This window comes from Bemisia tabaci, chromosome 5, assembly GCF_918797505.1.
Source record: "Bemisia tabaci chromosome 5, PGI_BMITA_v3".
In the NCBI taxonomy this organism is placed as follows: Eukaryota; Metazoa; Arthropoda; class Insecta; order Hemiptera; family Aleyrodidae; genus Bemisia; species Bemisia tabaci.
The window spans coordinates 1,913,005-1,931,129 of NC_092797.1; positions in this window are offsets into that span (position 1 = coordinate 1,913,005).

The following is an 18,125-nucleotide window of genomic DNA, read 5'->3' on the forward strand; positions in this document are numbered from 1 at the left end:
AATCTTTTTTTTAAGTGCGCTGTGTTAAGAATCTCCTTAAACCTCCAATCAAAATGTTAATCAAATGCGTTTTCGGAGTTTACAATAACACTGGATTCCAATCGAGGTTCGCAAAAATTGTCCTTTCAATGATACTAGGTTAAGGATCTCTTCAAACCTTCCTCAAGCACAACGTAAACAAAATACAACGCAACTAGGTACCTCTCGAAGAAAAGAGCTGATTCTACATGTTTTACCGGAAAATAAGTAACGTGGCGTCTTCTCTCTCACCATGTCTAAAGTGTATTTTCCGAAGAAAGTACGTCCTGAGTACAATTCTGCCGTGCTAAGGGAGAACGCCGTATGAACATTCGAGAGTTGCCAAATTTCCTTTAGTAAAATGCTTATTTTTAAGGGAAGTTATGAATATTTTTCTTTGAAATTTTCAGGAGCTTTAGGTGAAATTGCAAAAAAAAAAAAAAAAAAAAAAAAAAAAAAAAAAACTGAAGAATTGGGAGAAAAATGTTCATAGGTTTACCAGGAAATTCGAGTTTTATTAAAGGAAATTTGACAACGGGTGAAGGTTCATACGACGTTTTTCCTTAGCATGGCAGAACTAACCCACGGATTCTAGCCAAAACCGATGAATTGCAACAGTGCTTAGCAGACCAACTGGGGGCTTAAAACCTCAACTTCGAAATGACACACTATCATTATTCTCGGAAAGTACTTATGCCTTTGAGGCCCAATCTGATAGCGTGGTCGTCGTGGGTGTAACGTCGTAACGTAACTTTTCCTCAACTACGGGAACAATGAATTGCGTTTGTCACTGACCAGTACTGAAAGGGGTGGGAGGGGGGGGGAGGTACAGCAGATATGCCAAAGTTCCTTCGAATGTAACCGAGATCTCAACGACACATCACAACTCAAGCCACGCTTAACCATGCACAGCACCCGCAAAAGCGATTGTTGAGTAGTTATATCGAACAATAGCGTGGCGTGCTTTGCGTTATATCGGTTGATGCGTCATTTGAGCCCATGGAATAGGATCGAAAAACAGGGCCTTCGCAATAAACATCTCAATAATCGATTCTTTACCGTAGCTTCAAGTGGGGAAATATCGATGATCGATCATTCACGCCTCGCCACTGTTATCGAATGCTATTGATGGATAAGAAGCATTTCTAAAATAGCAATTTATTGATGTCTGACTCGCTAGATATTGATGATAACGCCTGGATGCAGCTATTTGTGGTCAGGTGATATGAGTATTGCATACTTAATTAAATGAAGGCTCCCTGCTCGTTTTTGCATCGCTAAGGTAGGGATTTATCGATCAAGTTCTGACCCAGTGCGGACAATTGTTGCGGGTTGCATACGCAGCTCCTAAAAAACCTAAATTTCACAAAATATCTTTCCTAGCGTACCTAAATAGCGAGAGTATAGACAGATGTGAAAATCCATCAGACCTTCACCGATGTCTTCGCGAACAAAGATAGGGCCCAGAAATGCAGCCAACCTATGAATTTCAATTATCCAGAGCGATTCACTAATATAATTATTAGGAACTGTCATTTATAAAGCACGTATTTGGGTTAGTTTTTGCATAAATTTACTCATTTTTGCGGGAGAACGCTCATGTATGTACATTCTTGGCCATCTTAGTTAGGATTGAAATCTGCAGACTCTGCAGACTAGCAGTGAAATTTGTGTGTTAGAAGTTGGTTAGAAGAATGGCTGCAATTTTGGGCCCTAAGTCCTCCACGAAGCGATCTGTTCATACTCTCGCTATATGTATAGACACTTGGATTACATTTTGCAATAAGGAATCACTATCTCTGGCTCTTCCATAAAAGCACGTATCCGCATTGGGAAATCAATGGCATATATGTTGTTTCTAAAATTAGCCAGAAATAGTGGTTCCTTATTGCAAAATGTAATCCACTTCTAGTCTTTCCGAAAAATTTCATTTTGCACCTTTGGCTATTCTTTGTTCAGGAAACCTCCAAGAGGAGAGGAAGTCTACCCATCGGTCAGAAGCGCTTGACTGAACTGCGAACAAAAAATGCATCCGCAATAGAGAAGACTTTCCAGCGGGTAGATTGTTGAATGTTTATCGAATGGACTTGATCGATATACCTACTCTCTATCTTAACAATGCTACATACTGATCAAAGTCATTCGATATGGATTTAAGAATCGACCTGCAGGTTTGCAGATTTGATGGTTATAGGATCATTCGTCCACTCTTTTCCGGCCAATATTGAAATCGGTCCAGAGTAGATCTTCCCGATGTCCAGAAGAGTGTCTTAATTTTGTAGTATAAAAATTGAATCTGATCTAATGGACGTGTTGTATAACCAAAGAGGACAGACGAAATTTAACTGTACGAAAATCGAGGATAAAAAGTCCAAAATTTCAAATTTTTGATAAAAAACCTGGAGCGAAAGTTCACAAATGTTAAATATTTCACGAAAAGTCATGACATTTTCCATCTCTGATTGTGGCATGTTGCGTGAGAATCGATTTGTAACACTCGGTTTCAACGTAGGAAAAATATGAAAAAATTCCATTGTACGCAATGTTGTATTACTGCCATTATTGTCTTGGATTATGTACCATATCGACGGTGAAACGATCAAACAACGTATCTCATTTGCGGTGGTAAAAAGTCACCGCTTTCATTTTTTTCTGTTTGGAGAGAGCAAATCAACATCAATCTTTGAAGTTTTCTCAGAATCTGCCTGGCGCAGAGAATGAAAACTTCAGGAAGTTTTTAAAATTGAAAGTTCAGTAGCTCTCCATCGAAAAAATGAAGTATGAAAGAAAGTCTGCGATGTCACAAACCAAGATACGAGGTTTGATAGTTTCCCCATCATTATGTCACTTAAGCAAGATTTGAATGGGACTTACAAAGTTATCGGGAAAAAAATGTCGGACGAATCCGTAAAGTGGACGAAAAAAATGGATGGAGCGTCCTGAAACTGATTTGACACCCCCTGATTCAGTGTTTGGCACGAATGGTTCCAGTATGCGCGGCCGTGGCGGGGTGATAAATCATTTTAAATTGGCAAAGGCATAAAAGCGCTGCATTTCAGTTCTAACCTCACAAGTTGAGCAGCGGCGCACAATGGACCCAGTCATTAGGAGAGGTCGGAGAACATCTGGAAACATTGAACGTTTTTATGTATTTTTGAAAAAATGAATCAAAGAAGTTTAAGAGTGGTTCCATCGATTTTTTTCGTGAAATTTTCTGTCAGAAACACCCCCTGAAATTGAATTCATGACAAAATAAACATGAAAATTTAAAATTTTAGCCAAAAATTTCATATCCGATTTATTGTATCAGTTCGTTCCGCTGTGCGGCGGTCGAGAATTCGCAGCGTGTTGGCCCTCCCTCGGGACCAGCAAGATCTTACGCAAGCCCCGCGAACAATCGTCCATTGTTCGACTTGAGTTCGTTATTTGATCAACCAGAATCCTGTCTGACGCTATCAAATCCTCGCTCCTCGGACGTATGGGCGTATCCCAGTTTCAACGTGAACCCTCATTTCCATAAGACTCCATGTTTTTCGGGGCTCATGGAGGAATCGAGATACGTCCCTACGCCAGAGGAGCGCCAAATGATGACTTGCAGCCTCACCCGGCAGCTGCCGCGCAGATTTTCTCGTGAGGAAAACATGATTCGATATGATATTTGTCTGCCATTAAGGACATGAGATCCACCACGATTCTCCGCATCACGCCTAAAATTCAAACCATGGCAAAAATTGGCTGTGTATTTAAACAAAGCTGGGCTTGGCCGAACAAAGTCAGATCGGGGCCGCTAAAAGAAAACTTCCTCTCGGACATACACCCGACAAAATTTGGACGTCCAATTTTGTATTCATATAACTAAAAATACAAATCTGTTCCATTACCAAAGATCGAGGGACAAACTAAATCTACATTAGAGCGTAGACAACTGCACCCAAATCAAGCCTCCGTTAAGGGAACCTTAATGGGATCTGTTTCACTGAAATTGATAAGTTCATTCTTATTGGAATGCCCCATGCAGCGACGTAACTTCATTACTGCAAATGACGTCCGATTTTCATTCCCTGGTTTCCATACAGCTTTCATTTCATCTCCAATGATGCGCGAATGATTTCCATTTCTATTTTTCTGAAGTGCACAGGGTGTTTCAGCATTAAACTACTGGACAACACGAGCGCGATTTATGTATTAAAATAAGACTTTTACTCTTATTTGAAGTTTTTTTTTTTTTTTTTTTTTTTTTTTTTGAAAAAAGCTTCTCAGTCGGTGCTAAAGCTCCGGCGAAAAACTATAAATTTTCTGGTTTTGGCGCCGACAGCGAACCGAAGTTAATGAAAAATGACTTTTTTCCCATTATTGCCTTCGCTAGATTTCTTTCTTGGCCTGAAAAATTTTGAAAAGTCAAAAGGGATCTCAAAGGGAGCCAAGTTGATTACTTTAGAGAATCAAACGCTACCTGCATCCCTTCTGTAACTTGGTATTTCGATACTTTTAGAGACATACGTAAGTGGAATGCACCGGAAGAAATACATAAGGGAAGCGGCCATGTTTTGGGTTTTGTCGTGAAAATTCAGACAAACTCGATGATATTCGCAAAAATTCGTTGAGTCGTAGCTCAGAATGGGGGCTCCTGTAGAATGCTCCGATGCAATGGCAATAATCTTACCATGTGTTTCCAATGATCGCATTCTGTGCTACTTCTGCTCCCTACAAAGTTGGAGCTTGTGCTTAAATTTCAGCCCGAGGCAAGAGTGATTGGACTTCAAAAATTTGAATGTCAAAGTTCATCATGTTCATTTCCTGGAGGGCATAATGGAATTGTGCACATTCGATCTTAATTGTTCTCTACTATTATTATGACCTATTCGGATATTTGCGCTGTTGGTTTTAAAATTTAAATGGTTTACCTTTAGAAATTATGTTGACGGACCCAGCTAGTTATGGAACAAAAAAAGGTATACAATCCTCGTTCGAGTGACTTCATATTTCTCAGTATCAGTTCATTACTTGTAAACCTTAACAATTTTGAGGGATAGAGACTGGGCCTTCTTTCATCCCTAAAACTTCATTTGTTTAATTTATTTATATTTTTTGGATGCTGTTTGAAAAGTACTATTTAGTGGTGCTAATATCTCGGTTCCGTGAAATAGGCGACCTATATTGTACTCCCCATATCATAAATTTCTCCCTACCATCTAAAATTTATTGAACAATTATACTTACTCCGCAATGGAGGAAATTTTAATTTACTTAATTGCGTTCTGCAAGTGACCTCCCAGAGGTAAAACATTTCGTCATGAAAAATCGTTGTCCCTGCTGCGTCAGAAGTATTATTGGTGCAGTGTAATTCAGCCTTTACAATGCGGATTTTCCCCCATCTTTCTTTCTTTTCTCTTTTTTCACCCTTAGATACCAATTTACCCTCGAAGAAATAATGATTTACGGTAAAGCGTAAACAAGTTCAAATTGGACTACATTTTGCAATTAGGAGTTAAAATGTTTGGCTCATCCGTAAAAAAAACATCTGTCCATAAGACATCTAATGGTAACCTAAGGGAGCCTAATGGTGCATGCGTTGTTTTTAAACTGAACTAGAAATTGTAGTTCCCAATTGCAAAATCTATATAGTCCAAACGGCTATCAAGCCTGTGCGTGTAATTTGTTCCGAGCAAAAAAGAACACTCGAAAAAAAATTAGGCACAGATAGCTCTCTTCATTTTGGAATGTGTTTCCTGGAACATTGCCAAATCGTCCCAATATTTTCAAATAATGCGGTAACCTGCGATTGAATCACGTAAAAGAGCAATAACAGAAACGCAAAAAAACGGGGAAAAATAAATAAATAATTATAATTTTGAGCAGTGTAAGAAAATTCAAAATAAAAATCCAAATTCACGGCGTTTACGATTGAAAACCTGGAACTGTTTCGTAAAATTCAATTTTTCCGTAGAACGCGAAATGTTAGCTCCAATAATCCATTTTAGTGCCGAACTATTTTCCATCCGTTTGCTGCATACTTCATTAAGAATGATACCCACCAAAAATGAATTTTAATCGATTGAAATTTTGATCAAATCGCGAACTTATTTAAAATTGAAACTATGACGTCCCGTGCTCCATTATCCATCGCGTGATTTCACTCTTGATCGCGCTCCCTTGAAAATTAAATTGTCCGTCAAAAACCGTTATAAATAAAAACGTTACGGTGTAAAATCATACCAGTCTACCGAAAAGGCCCCATCTTTGTTGTCCACGAAGAGAGTAGTGAAAGTGTAGTTTCATCCTTGGATCAATCTGGTAAGTATGTTGTATTATCACACATTGTTTGAGAAATTGGAATCAGGGTCGGATTTAGAAAATTTGGGCCCAAATGCCCCCTTAAAATGCAACTCCTCGGAGAAGGGTGACTTTTCCTAGTGGGGATTGGGGAGGGCTTCCTCGATAAAATTTAAATTTTGAAACGCAATTTGAGGCATTTTCTATGATACATAAAGGTAAAAAGGCCGTTATACATGACCATATACGTAAATATAAGAATATGGGAACGTTCATAAATTACGCGACGCTAAAGAGGGAGGAGGACTTTCAGTGCCAGCATTATGTAACTCTCTCTACTGGTAAAACACAAAAATTCAAGACATTTCGCGAAAGTTTTTAGGTAATCTGCAGAATCTCATCAACATCGATGACTGAAAGGCGTGTATCATCCCCATTTCATTTATATTATTTGTCATACTATCATTAAAAACACTTGAAATTTTATGCAGCTATATATTAAAAAGTTTCACAGAATTTTAGATGGGTTCCTGAAGGGGGAGTCGAAGTCCGTCAAACGTTACATAATTACTAAGGGGAGTCCGCGGCTGCGTTGCGGACTCACGAAGCGTTTCAAGGGTGGAGAGGAAGGAGGGGTCAAAGATGATGGGAGAGTGCGTAACGTAATTTATGAAAGCGCTCTATGTGAAACAAAGGTAAACACCGACTCGGGAAAAAATTAAACAGTTTATGTGGAGAGGGAGGGAAAAAGAACTTCGTGGTGCAGGCCCTTCTGCCCTTAAGTGCATGCCTAGTGCGCTTGCGTGGTAAATCCAGCCGTGTGGTCAGAATAAGAATGGGTCTATTACAAACTTTTGGTTGAGCGGAAAGATAAGAAATTTTCACATTCGCTCCTAACTTCATAAACCACGTAATTCGCTACATACAGAGTAACTGTTTTTTCGCCCAAACAGAAATTGAAACAGGCCCATGGTGAGTATTATGTTAACGTTGGGAATATTTTTAAATATTTTAAATACAAGTGACCCTCCACAGGAAAGAAAAGAGGGCCAAAGTCTATATACGAATCCAAAAGTTTCAGGAGAACAATTATTTTTGTCGAGTTGAATCGAAGGGTAATTACGCTTCCGCGATTTGGCTGCGATAGGATTTCGCGAATACCCTTTTTTATCATATTGGAGTTGGATAGGATTGCGCGACTTTTTCTGGTACTGAAAACTCACATGTTTGGGCAAATATTCAATATTCAACAAGAAAGCGTTAATCTGGCAACCTTGGCACTTTGTCGTACATGACCACATTTCGGAAGACTGTTCATTCCCTCCTCACTTAGGGGCATATCTCTCTTCGATGGATAGCCCTCGCAGCGCGAATGGTCCAGAGAGCTTTCATAGACGTTAAAAAAGTGAACTAGGGGCCTGTGGCCGCTACGCGGCCGCCAACCACTGAGAATAACTAGACATAAAATGTCGTAGAGCAACCATGTTCAAGGTTTCTAAGAGACGAATAGATTCAAAACCCAACGGGTGCACCCAAAAGAAAGCGTATATTCATCTCTGATTGCAACGTTATGCACCATTTTTATGTTTTATTTTTAATATATTATGTTTTTAAAAGGTTACACACAGTTTTTCTGAAAGTTCCCACGAATTTCCCTAAATGATCTCAAATAAGTATCGAAAATTTTGACGCAATGATTTCGTTCAATCTATTTTCTTTTAATGTACAAAAAAAAAAAATAAAAAAATCCCAGTTTCTGAATCTTTACAGGATTTTCCCTTCAATTATGGTAAAAACTGGAGCAGAAAGTCAAGAATGATGGCACGGAGTCCTATAGTATTCATACAGTCTTGATGACGCTAACAGTATTCATACAGTCTTGATGACGCTAACATGCGTTTTACGCTAAGTGACCGACTTCACTGCGTTTGGCGCAATGCAAGAAGTATTCATGCAGTCTTGTAGGCGCTAACATGGATTTGCGCCGGCCGTAATGTTTGGCGCAATGCGTGAAGTATTCCTACAGTCGTGCAGGCGCTAATATACGTTTACCGCCGGCTGCACTTGTTTGGCGCGATTATTCGAACTCGCGGTAGAATAATCGCGGCATCGAATAATAGAGCTTAAAAATGACCATGCTGTGTTACGACGCCGTATGAGCCATTCCAACGTCGCCTCGTTTCTTCCACTTAAATATTTTTTCCGAGAAAAGCAAGGAAGGTTCTATACACCCACGACCATTTTGTAATCTTTTCAGTTCCTTTAATCTAGCGTTAACATAAGAATGCGTTTATTTTCCAACTGTTTCCGGTTTTGCCGAACCTCTACCTTAAATTAACTTCATTCTAAGGTTTCTATTCGCGCAATCCTTGTGCTTTTTTCGCGCAATCCTCATATATTTTCTCAGACCTTTTGCCCAATCCTGGGTTACCGAGTGATTTAGCCGGAAAACCCTTTATTTTGTCTCAAGCTGCGAAGAGCTTAAGTGTTCATTTTAAGCTAAACACAGGACTTAAACAGATCATTCTGATTCGATAGTTAAATGTCTTGACTCAGGGCCCCTCAAATATGTCGGACTATTAGACTTTTAAAAATAGCTGTGTAAAAATAATTTTTTAATAAGAAAATATTATTTTTTCCCTTTGTAAAGTAAGAGGCTTACGTTAAACTGAGCTAAACCCCCTTTCCCCTTTGGAAGACTCCGCGAGGCAAGCTCAGACTCCCTCCTCCCTTTGAGGAGCTACGTTTATCTTGAACAACCCGTGTGAATTTGCGTTGTGACAATTCCATTGATTTTTGGGGCATTTTTTCAGGTGGGAGGAGGCTTTTAGCCCCGAAGACTAGAGTGATGATTTGTCCTTTCGACCCTGGCTGGTTGCTCCCTCTGTGGTTTCTCTATTTGACTCGAGTCCCCCGATTCACACACGTGGAAGCCATACCAGTCCGAAACACCTCATGTTATCAAAAATTCGAGCAAGGAGATATCATTAACGCCAAAGCGGACGGCAACCAAAAGCCCTACTGCGGACACAACGTCGGCTGGTTTCTCGCCGTGCGAACCAACAAATTATTCCACCTCCAATGCGCACCCAACAACGACCGCCTGAGCGAAGCCACGGCTCAGATCATCGACGTGACCAAACAAAACATCTTCAACGATAAAATAAAGTGCGATATTTGGAAGAAATCAGCAACTACAGGGAATAACGCATACCTGATCGCTAAGAAACTCGCAGGAAACCGGCTTCCTTATGACGTCAACACTTGTAACGCTCAACACTACGTGGAATACTTGGCCTACGGTCAGCCCAAGAAAAGACCAGGGGACTTCTGCCCTGTTTTTCAATCACTTACAGCTAATACGAATGTTAATGGGCGCAATTTTCGACTTGCAGGGGAGAAAGAGTCTTTTAATTGGCCACAGAGAGGCAGCCAGGGTATTTTAAATCGTTCGAATTCGGAGACTCGCTCGTTTCCCCGGACACCGTATAGTGCGAACCCTAGGAGATCTCCCCCGAGAAATGGGACGAAAATGCAGACCTCGAGGCGGCACTCGCATCACGGGGGTGGTGAGGGTGGTGGTAGTCGTGGGGTGGGTAGTGGAACGACGACCCCGGGGACTGCTACTGGTGCTGGGGGAGTCGGAGCGACCACGGCCGGAGGAACTTGGGGAAGTGGCGGTGGTGGTGACGAGAACGAGCAAACTGGGAGAAGACGTTCTTCTGCGGCCACTCGGTCACAGCCAATCTGGAGCAGAGTGTTCAGTGGTGTTAAGGAGAGATTTTACCCCTTTTCCCCCGTTTCTGCGTCCACTCGTTTTTCGGCACCCACGCCCCAATTCGTGCCCTCTCCCGCTCCCCATGGCCCCTCTGGTCCCGGGGCCTGGACACCCAGGCCCCAATTCGTGCCCCCTCTCGCTCCCCATGTCTCCTCTGGTACCGGGGCCTGGCCCGCTCTGTACCCATGATTCACTTGCCTCCCCTTGCCCCACCGCACATTTGCCCTCCTCCATGCTCTCTCTCGCACATTTTGTATCAATGCTTCACCAATAGATTTCGCTGTCTGGTCTTTCGGTTCGCGTTCCTCCACAGTTTTTCGTGTTTTCCATTTGATGGGGTTCGCGGCCGGAACCAGCAGCCTCCGAGTTTGTCACCCAGCTCCTCGTTTGCTAAGGCTTGGCTCTGCTCCTGCTACGTATGAGCGCGGACAGATCAAGTTCCTATTCGTTTTCCACCTTGGTTCCTTCCATTTACCTTTCACCTTGCCAAGTCGCCGCCTCCAACACCGGTTTGTGCTTGCACACTCCAAGCTAGGAATGGCATTGGCTCCGGGCTCCCTAGCCATCCCCCCGATCGCCGCCTCCTACACCGGTTTGAGCTTTGCACATTCCAATCTAGGAATGGCACGGGATTGTCCATCCACCATCCTTGTGCATCCTTGTGTTTAATTTTAGGAAGGGAGTCCGGTTTCCGGCTCCCACCCCCCTTATTTGTCGCCCTCCACAGTCCCTTAGTCAGCCATAGCCCCGCCCGCCATTTTTTGTATTCTTAGTTAAGTTCAGTGTGTAATGAAGATTTTCCCCCTGTCCCCCGTTCTGCGTCCCACATCGTTTTCCCGGCACCACAGGCCCCAATTCGTGCCCCCTCCCCGCTCCCCCATCGGCCCCTCCTGGGCGGCGCCTGGCCACGCACGCCCCATGTAGTGCCCCCCTCTCGCTCCCCATGTCTCCTCCTAGGTACCGCGGCCTGGCCCGCTCTGTACCCATGATTCACTTGCCTCCCCTTGCCCCACCGCACATTTGCCCTCCTCCATGCTCTCTCTCGCACATTTTGTATCAATGCTTCACCAATAGATTTCGCTGTCTGGTCTTTCGGTTCGCGTTCCTCCACAGTTTTTCGTGTTTTCCATTTGATGGGGTCCGCGCCCGGTGCCAGCAGCCTCCGAGTCTGTCACCCAGCTTCTCGTTTGGTCAGACTTGGCTCTACTCCTGCGACGTATGAACGCGGACGGACCACTTCTATTCGTTTTACACCTTACTTCCTTCTATCAACCTGTCACCTTACCAAGTCGCCGCCTCCGACAGCGGTTTGTGCTTGCACACTCCAAGCTAGGAATGGCATTGGCTCCCTGGTCATCCCCCCGATCGCCGCCTCCCACACCGGTTTGAGCTTTGCACATTCCAAGCCAGGAATGGCACGGGATTGCCCTTCCACCATCCTTGTGCAAGGTTAAATTTTTGGAAGGAAGTCCGGTTTCCGGCTCCCATCCCCTTATTTGTCGCCATCTACAGCCCCTTAGTCAGGCATAGCCCCGCCCGCCATTTTTTGTATTCGTAGTTAAGTTCAGTTTGTCATTATTGATTTTGTGTAAGTATCAATAAATGCACCCCTTTTGAGAGCTTCCGATGATGGATTTCACGCGCCATTAGAGGTTCATCTCTTACGTGGTCTGAGGAAGCTCCAAAAAGCCCATAAGGCGTTTAGTGCATCCCCCCCTCCTCAAGTTAGCCCCCCTCTCTCTTTTCCTCCATTTTGGAGGTGGTCCCTCGGTTTCCCCCTATTTCACCATCTTGACTGAGCCCCTCGGTTTCCCCCTATTCAACCGCCGTGACTGAGCCCCTCCCCCCTCCCAGTCTCGTTCAAGTGGGAAGGGCTAATTCCAAAATAAAAGGGAGATAAGCTGGATAAGCTGATGTAATAAGCTGTAAGAGTTAATGTAAATGTCTCAGACATTTGGACGTGTTCATGCTAAAAGGAACTATGTGCAAGTAAAAAGATTGAGTGTGCTCGTCGTGAACTGATAAGAAACAATGTGGTCAGTGGATATACACGGTGTAGTTCCTTTTGAGAAAATGGAGAAGCGGGATTTACCTGTAAAGCAAAAGGAACTAAGCGCTAACTCGTGAGCCGTGGACATGTGACAAGAGCCTTGTGAACATCCCGTGAAACGGGATGGCCTCGTTACCGCTGACGTCACTGGCGCTTTATATTTCCCATTCATTCTTATGGCCCGACCACTAACAAGCACACCCCATCCTCCCACTGGCTTATGCTTCCATTTAGCATAAATACGTCCAATTAGTCAGATAATCAGATCAGTTTAGTTAGATCAGTTAAGAGTATCAGTATTAGTATTAGTATTAGTATTAGTATTAGATCAGTATTAGTTAGATCAGAAAAAGACTAGGCAGATAATCAAATGTTAAGAGTCTACAAAATGTTCGAAATTTATGTCGAAGAGCTAGTGCTCAGTGGATACTGGATATGTTCTTTTTGAAATGTTTAAATTTAAATTTAAAATGGGTAAAATTAGAGATGACGGAAGGGGTCGGAAGCAGGAATGAGCATATATGTTTTCACGAATCTGATGTTAGACAGTACACGGACTATTTCATTAGTCAGGTGAAATGTATAAGCACATAAGGGACTTTTTTTGCGTCCTTACATAGTCAATGATCGGGCATTACTCTCAGGAGCATTTATGTATAATGGACAAATTGTACATTGGACATTGATTTACAATGGAAAACTTGTGAATTGGACATTTTATAAAGGACATTGTTGTAATGGACATTTCTTGTTGGACATTTCCAACCTGTCACCGAAGAGCCCCCGAGCTTTCAATATTTTGGGGAAAAATAACTCATCAAATCTACAAATTCTCCTTATTACTTACTCTTCAAATACTTCTCAGACAATTGCAGGTTAGCCTTGTGAAAATTCTGTGTTTTAAGACATGCTGAAAATTTCAAAATATATCTCCGCTCCGGAGCTAAACATCGTTTGAAATACCATTTTAAGATGCACATTTTTAGTGAGATTTATTTCTCACGAGAGCAGTGAGTTATTCTGTATAAAATTAGGAAACGAATTACTTCGGGTCCCACGCACGAGTTTTTTTTCTCCGTGTAGACTGTGGAAAAATGGGGTGTCCCTATATGTGAATGCTAATGGTTGCAATGGACAAGAGAGGTAATTAATAGAATAGCTAACGGCAACCGTAAAGAAACTCTACAGTTCGTCCATCATTTTCCCCTTAGTCCTTAAGAATCACCCGTTTTAACCAATAAGATCTCGTCATTCTCCCTCTGTCTTCTTTATCTATCATTTTGTCTATCAATTTCAATGATCAGCTAGCAGCACCTCAAGCTGGCAACGTTCGAATGTTCATACGGCGTTTTTCCTTAGGTTAGGATCTGCACCGGGGACACAACGTCCCAGTGACAGCCGTTTAGAATCTACGAACGGAGGAAAAATAATTGAGCCCACGCACTGGCCCTGGCGCGAGTACATTCCATTTTTCAGTGAATAATGCAGCCAAACATACGATGCACCGCCGTCATCGCAGTGAAATATCGTATTAACTCTGAACTAAGGTCGCCGGATATCATTCGGGTTGTTTCCAATCGCCATATACGGATTCGGATGTGATATTCGCCGCTGCGGCAAACGGTTCTCGTCCCTCGTTCCAAGCCGCACACTGGGACCATCGTCCACTCCAAAAAATGGATTCCACTTAGCAAGAGGAAAATACTATTCCTGGCTCATTTCAGGAACAACGTATCGGAGAGACTGCAAAATTGCGTATGTCGGTTGCGGCGTCTCAAAATCTCTGCTTCCATTTTATTTTCGAAAAGGAGACCAAACCGAGAGCACCTGTATAGCGAGAGTATGGACAGGATAGCTTCATGGAGGTCTTAGGGCCCAAAAGAGCAGCCATCCTTCTAACCACTTCTAACACACAAAATTTCACAAATTCCAATTCTAACCTAGATGGCCATGGCCAAGAACGTACAGAAATGAGCGTTCTTCCGCAAAAATGAGTAAATTTATGCAAAAACTAAGTCAAGTACGTGCATTATAAACGACGGTTTGTAGCAACAGTATTCATAAATCTTTCTGGATAATTGAAATTCATAGGTCGGCTGCATTTCTGGGCCCTAACTTTATTCGCAGAAGCATCGGTGAAGGCCTGATGGATTTTCGGAATTTCACATCTGTCCATACTTTCGCTATACAGGTACTCTAACCAAACCAACATCCTGGTCCGTAGGTATTCTCCACGTAGAGAGGACTTTCGGCCGAATGTCACTCGCGTAGCGAGTGATCGGGGGTCCAGGGGGCGCAGCCCCTTGGCTGGCCGTGACGGACGCGCAAAGCGCGTCCAGAACGGCTAGTACTGTATACATTTCAAGCTATGCAGCTATCTTGTTTCTCTTCAAAAAAATGAAAAAGGAGCCGAAATTTTGAAACATCGCAATGGAGTTATGTGATTTCACACTTTACCCATCGATATGCCTATCTGCGTTCTCACCATCATCGATATTCTGTGCTCATAGTTTCCTACGCTGATAGGTGTTTTTTGGGAAGAATTAGAAACACAATCTCCCTAAAGCGAAATATAATCAAATTGGACTGCATTTTGCGATTAGGAGCCGCTCTCTCCGGCTCATCCTTAAAATCACTCATCTGAATGGGGAAACAATCAGCACATATACCGCCGTGCTAAGGGAGAACGCCGTATGAGCCTCAGACGTTGTCATATTGTCTTCAATAAAAACCCAATTTACTAGGAAAATTGTGGATATTTTTCTTCAATTTTTTCAGAATATTTTGTCGGCAATTTTATCTAAAATGTCTGAGAATTTCAAAGAAAAAAAGGATAATTTTCTTCAAAATTAAATATTTTATCCGGGGCGATTTGGCAACTCTCGAATGTTAATACGGCGTTCTTCCTTACGGCAGTATTGACGGCGAAACTTGAGAAAAGTGTATCTCTGTATACGTCGTTGCAGATTTCCCTTTATACCTACTGTAGTTTCCACATGGAATACTACTAAACGTCATTTCTCGAAAACTCCGATGATTTATATCCTGTATTGGGTATTCAAGGTAAAAAAGACACTTATCAGACGTCTTGATTTCTCCGACTGTGCGGAGAAAAAAGTGGCGTTCTTAATTCAAGTACTGTCCTCTTTGATGTTTTGCCGCCTATGACCACTCCTTTTTCCAATCTCAATCCGAACTCCATTTCTCATTCGACGAAGGCGTTTCATTTTATATGAAAAATAATTTAAAACTCCTAACACCCCTACCCAAATGAATGCGCGGATGAAAGCAGCAGCGCAAAATGAGTCCTAGTGGACCAGATTTAACCAAACGAATGCTCAAATTCGTACCTTGTGATTGCCCAATTTTTGGCCATCATGAGTTTCAATTATAGTCGAAAGTTGAATATGATCGTTGAGTACCTTGAGTATTTAAATTAAACTATATCGAAGATAGAAACGCGGGATCTCGAAAATGAATTGTCTCGGTCGCGGACCGCGAGACCTCTGGAATTAATGTATTTAATCTATGATTAAATTTAATAAATGAATTAGTAATTCGTTAATGAAGCGCAGTGGTGTGGCGCACTTTGCGATGTATCGCTTGATTTGTCATTTAAACCTTTGGAAAAGGATCGATAAACAGGGTGTTCACAACGAACACCTTAATACTCGATTCTATACCAGAGTTGCAAATAGGGAATCAATCGATACCTAATCCACCATTCACACCTCACCACTGATGAAGCGGCGTACATGGGCGGTGCGCCGAGAAATAGCGACCAAGAGAGACGAGAGACGACTTTTGACATGTTAGGCCTCCAGGCTCGTAATTGAAATTGATAGATAAATCGATAGACAAAAAAGGCGAGGGGAAACTAGAGCGATTTTATTGGCGGAAGCGAATGGTTGCAATAGAAAGAGGCTATGTCATAGACTAACCAACGGCAACCTACGAGAGACCCTAGCGTCAGTCCATCATCCCCCCCCCCCCCCCGTCTATAGCGACCACCCGTTTCAACCAATAGGATCGCTCCATTTTCCCGGCATCTTCTTGTCTATCGTTTTGTCTACCAATTGCAATAATTAGATTTTTGGAGTGAGTCAGGGCACTGAATTCGACTCGGGGCCTATGCGTCTCTGGCGAGATGCTGGAATTGATGAAGAAGTCAGTCAAAGTTATGTACTCAGCCGTGGTTCCGCGTGAGATATGTACCCAATCACGCGACTCGTTATGTTGTTTCGTGCCCCCCCCCCTCCCCCTACCCCGCGTCACCGGATTTGTGCCCCTCGTTGCGAACCTTCCGCATGCACCCGGGTCCCTTGTTGTCGGACTTAGCGCGGATCAAAAGTTCGCACGGTGACAACAGCTCGCGGAAAAAATTAAATCGCTAATATAACAATTCAATTGCCAAAAAAAGTGACTGCAATATTTCAATGTAGATTTTACAACAAAAAATGCTACTTTAGCCACCCCCGTGGTTAAATTAGATTACAATAGTGGTTAAAGTAGCATTTTTTTTTGTTGTGAAATCTACGTTGAAATATTGCAGTCACTATTTTAAGCAATTGAATTGTTAAATCAGCAATTTAATTTTTTGCCTACTTGTTTTACTTGAGTTTGGATGGGATAGGCAACTAAACTAACTCCGTAGCAAGGTGTAGTGTATCGCGGCGAAATGAAGGCGGCCCGAGCGAAGATCGTGATCTTGAAGTTTTTGACCGATGAAACTTTCATTCCGTCGGAGCGAATGATTGTGATTTGACTCACTTCGTTTGCAAATGCCGGCGATTCCTCATTGCTAGCGCGATGTATGAGGCACCCTGCCAAAAACATCAACTTTTATGCGCCTATCACGGACGATGATACCTATGTAAAAATGAGAGGGCTTTCGGACGGTCCGGGGAAAAAAATGCTGTTTTAACTGAATCATTCAGTAATTCATAATCATTCAATTCATGTTTTAACTGAATCATTCAATTAAATTGCTGGAATTTTAAGGAGAATTCGATTTCAAAATTTGTGTTCGCTAATTCTCGCTTCAAAAAACCCAAGAAATTGTCGAGTAGTTCGAAAACCGTCAAGATTCCCTCATCAACTTTCAACTAATGTGATTTGGATGCATTCACTGATTCGGCTGAAACAGAAAAAATTGTTTTATTTATTTATTTTTTGGAGAGACTCTGGGGATTGTAGTCAGTGCTCCAAAATTGACGTTGTGTCAGACAAAACAGCAGTAACTCGACATTATTCCACCCGAGAGTTGTATGTGAACACTGAAATCTTGAGTAAAATGGTACCCTTTTCTGCCAATTTTCAACCTTGGAAGCATGTGCTTCGTGTATAAAATGCAACCGCACATATGCACGCAGGAACATAACACGCACTGCCATCTTGGTTAAAATGAACTAAAGAAGACCATGCTCATCCAGTCGTGGACCAGCTATTCGTAGAATTTTAATCATTCAAGAAATTTCTAAAAGTGATATTGATGATTTTAGGCAATTTTACGAAGAACGGAGGTTTCTTTTTACACAATTTTCCACTCGGAAGCAACAAGGTCAGAGACAAAAGACCCTTCATTGGTATCTTGGCAGTGATGGAAGCTTTTACTGTTAGGATTGCAACATTCATATGTTGACTAGTTGGATGTTGAACAACGTGTTGATGTATTTCGTTTCGCATACATACCCAAGTTTGACAAACTTGTTCGGCTCACTCCATTGCCCAAAGCTCATCGTTGACCCGGTAGGTAAGTCAACAGCCTAGAAAAGGGTGATGACTGTTAATTAATTGCTCCCTTATAATTAGACGTATTTCTGTCAAACGGAACTATGTGCCTTAAGACATGAGCCCCGAGACCGATAAGTATGTATGCGTAACAGGGCTCACACAGTTCACACAGGGTTCTGTCATGATGCACATAGTTCTGTTCGATAGAAATGTGTCCAATTTTCCATTAGGGAGTGTTGAATCTCCAGAGTAAAAGTTTCCACAAGTCGCCAA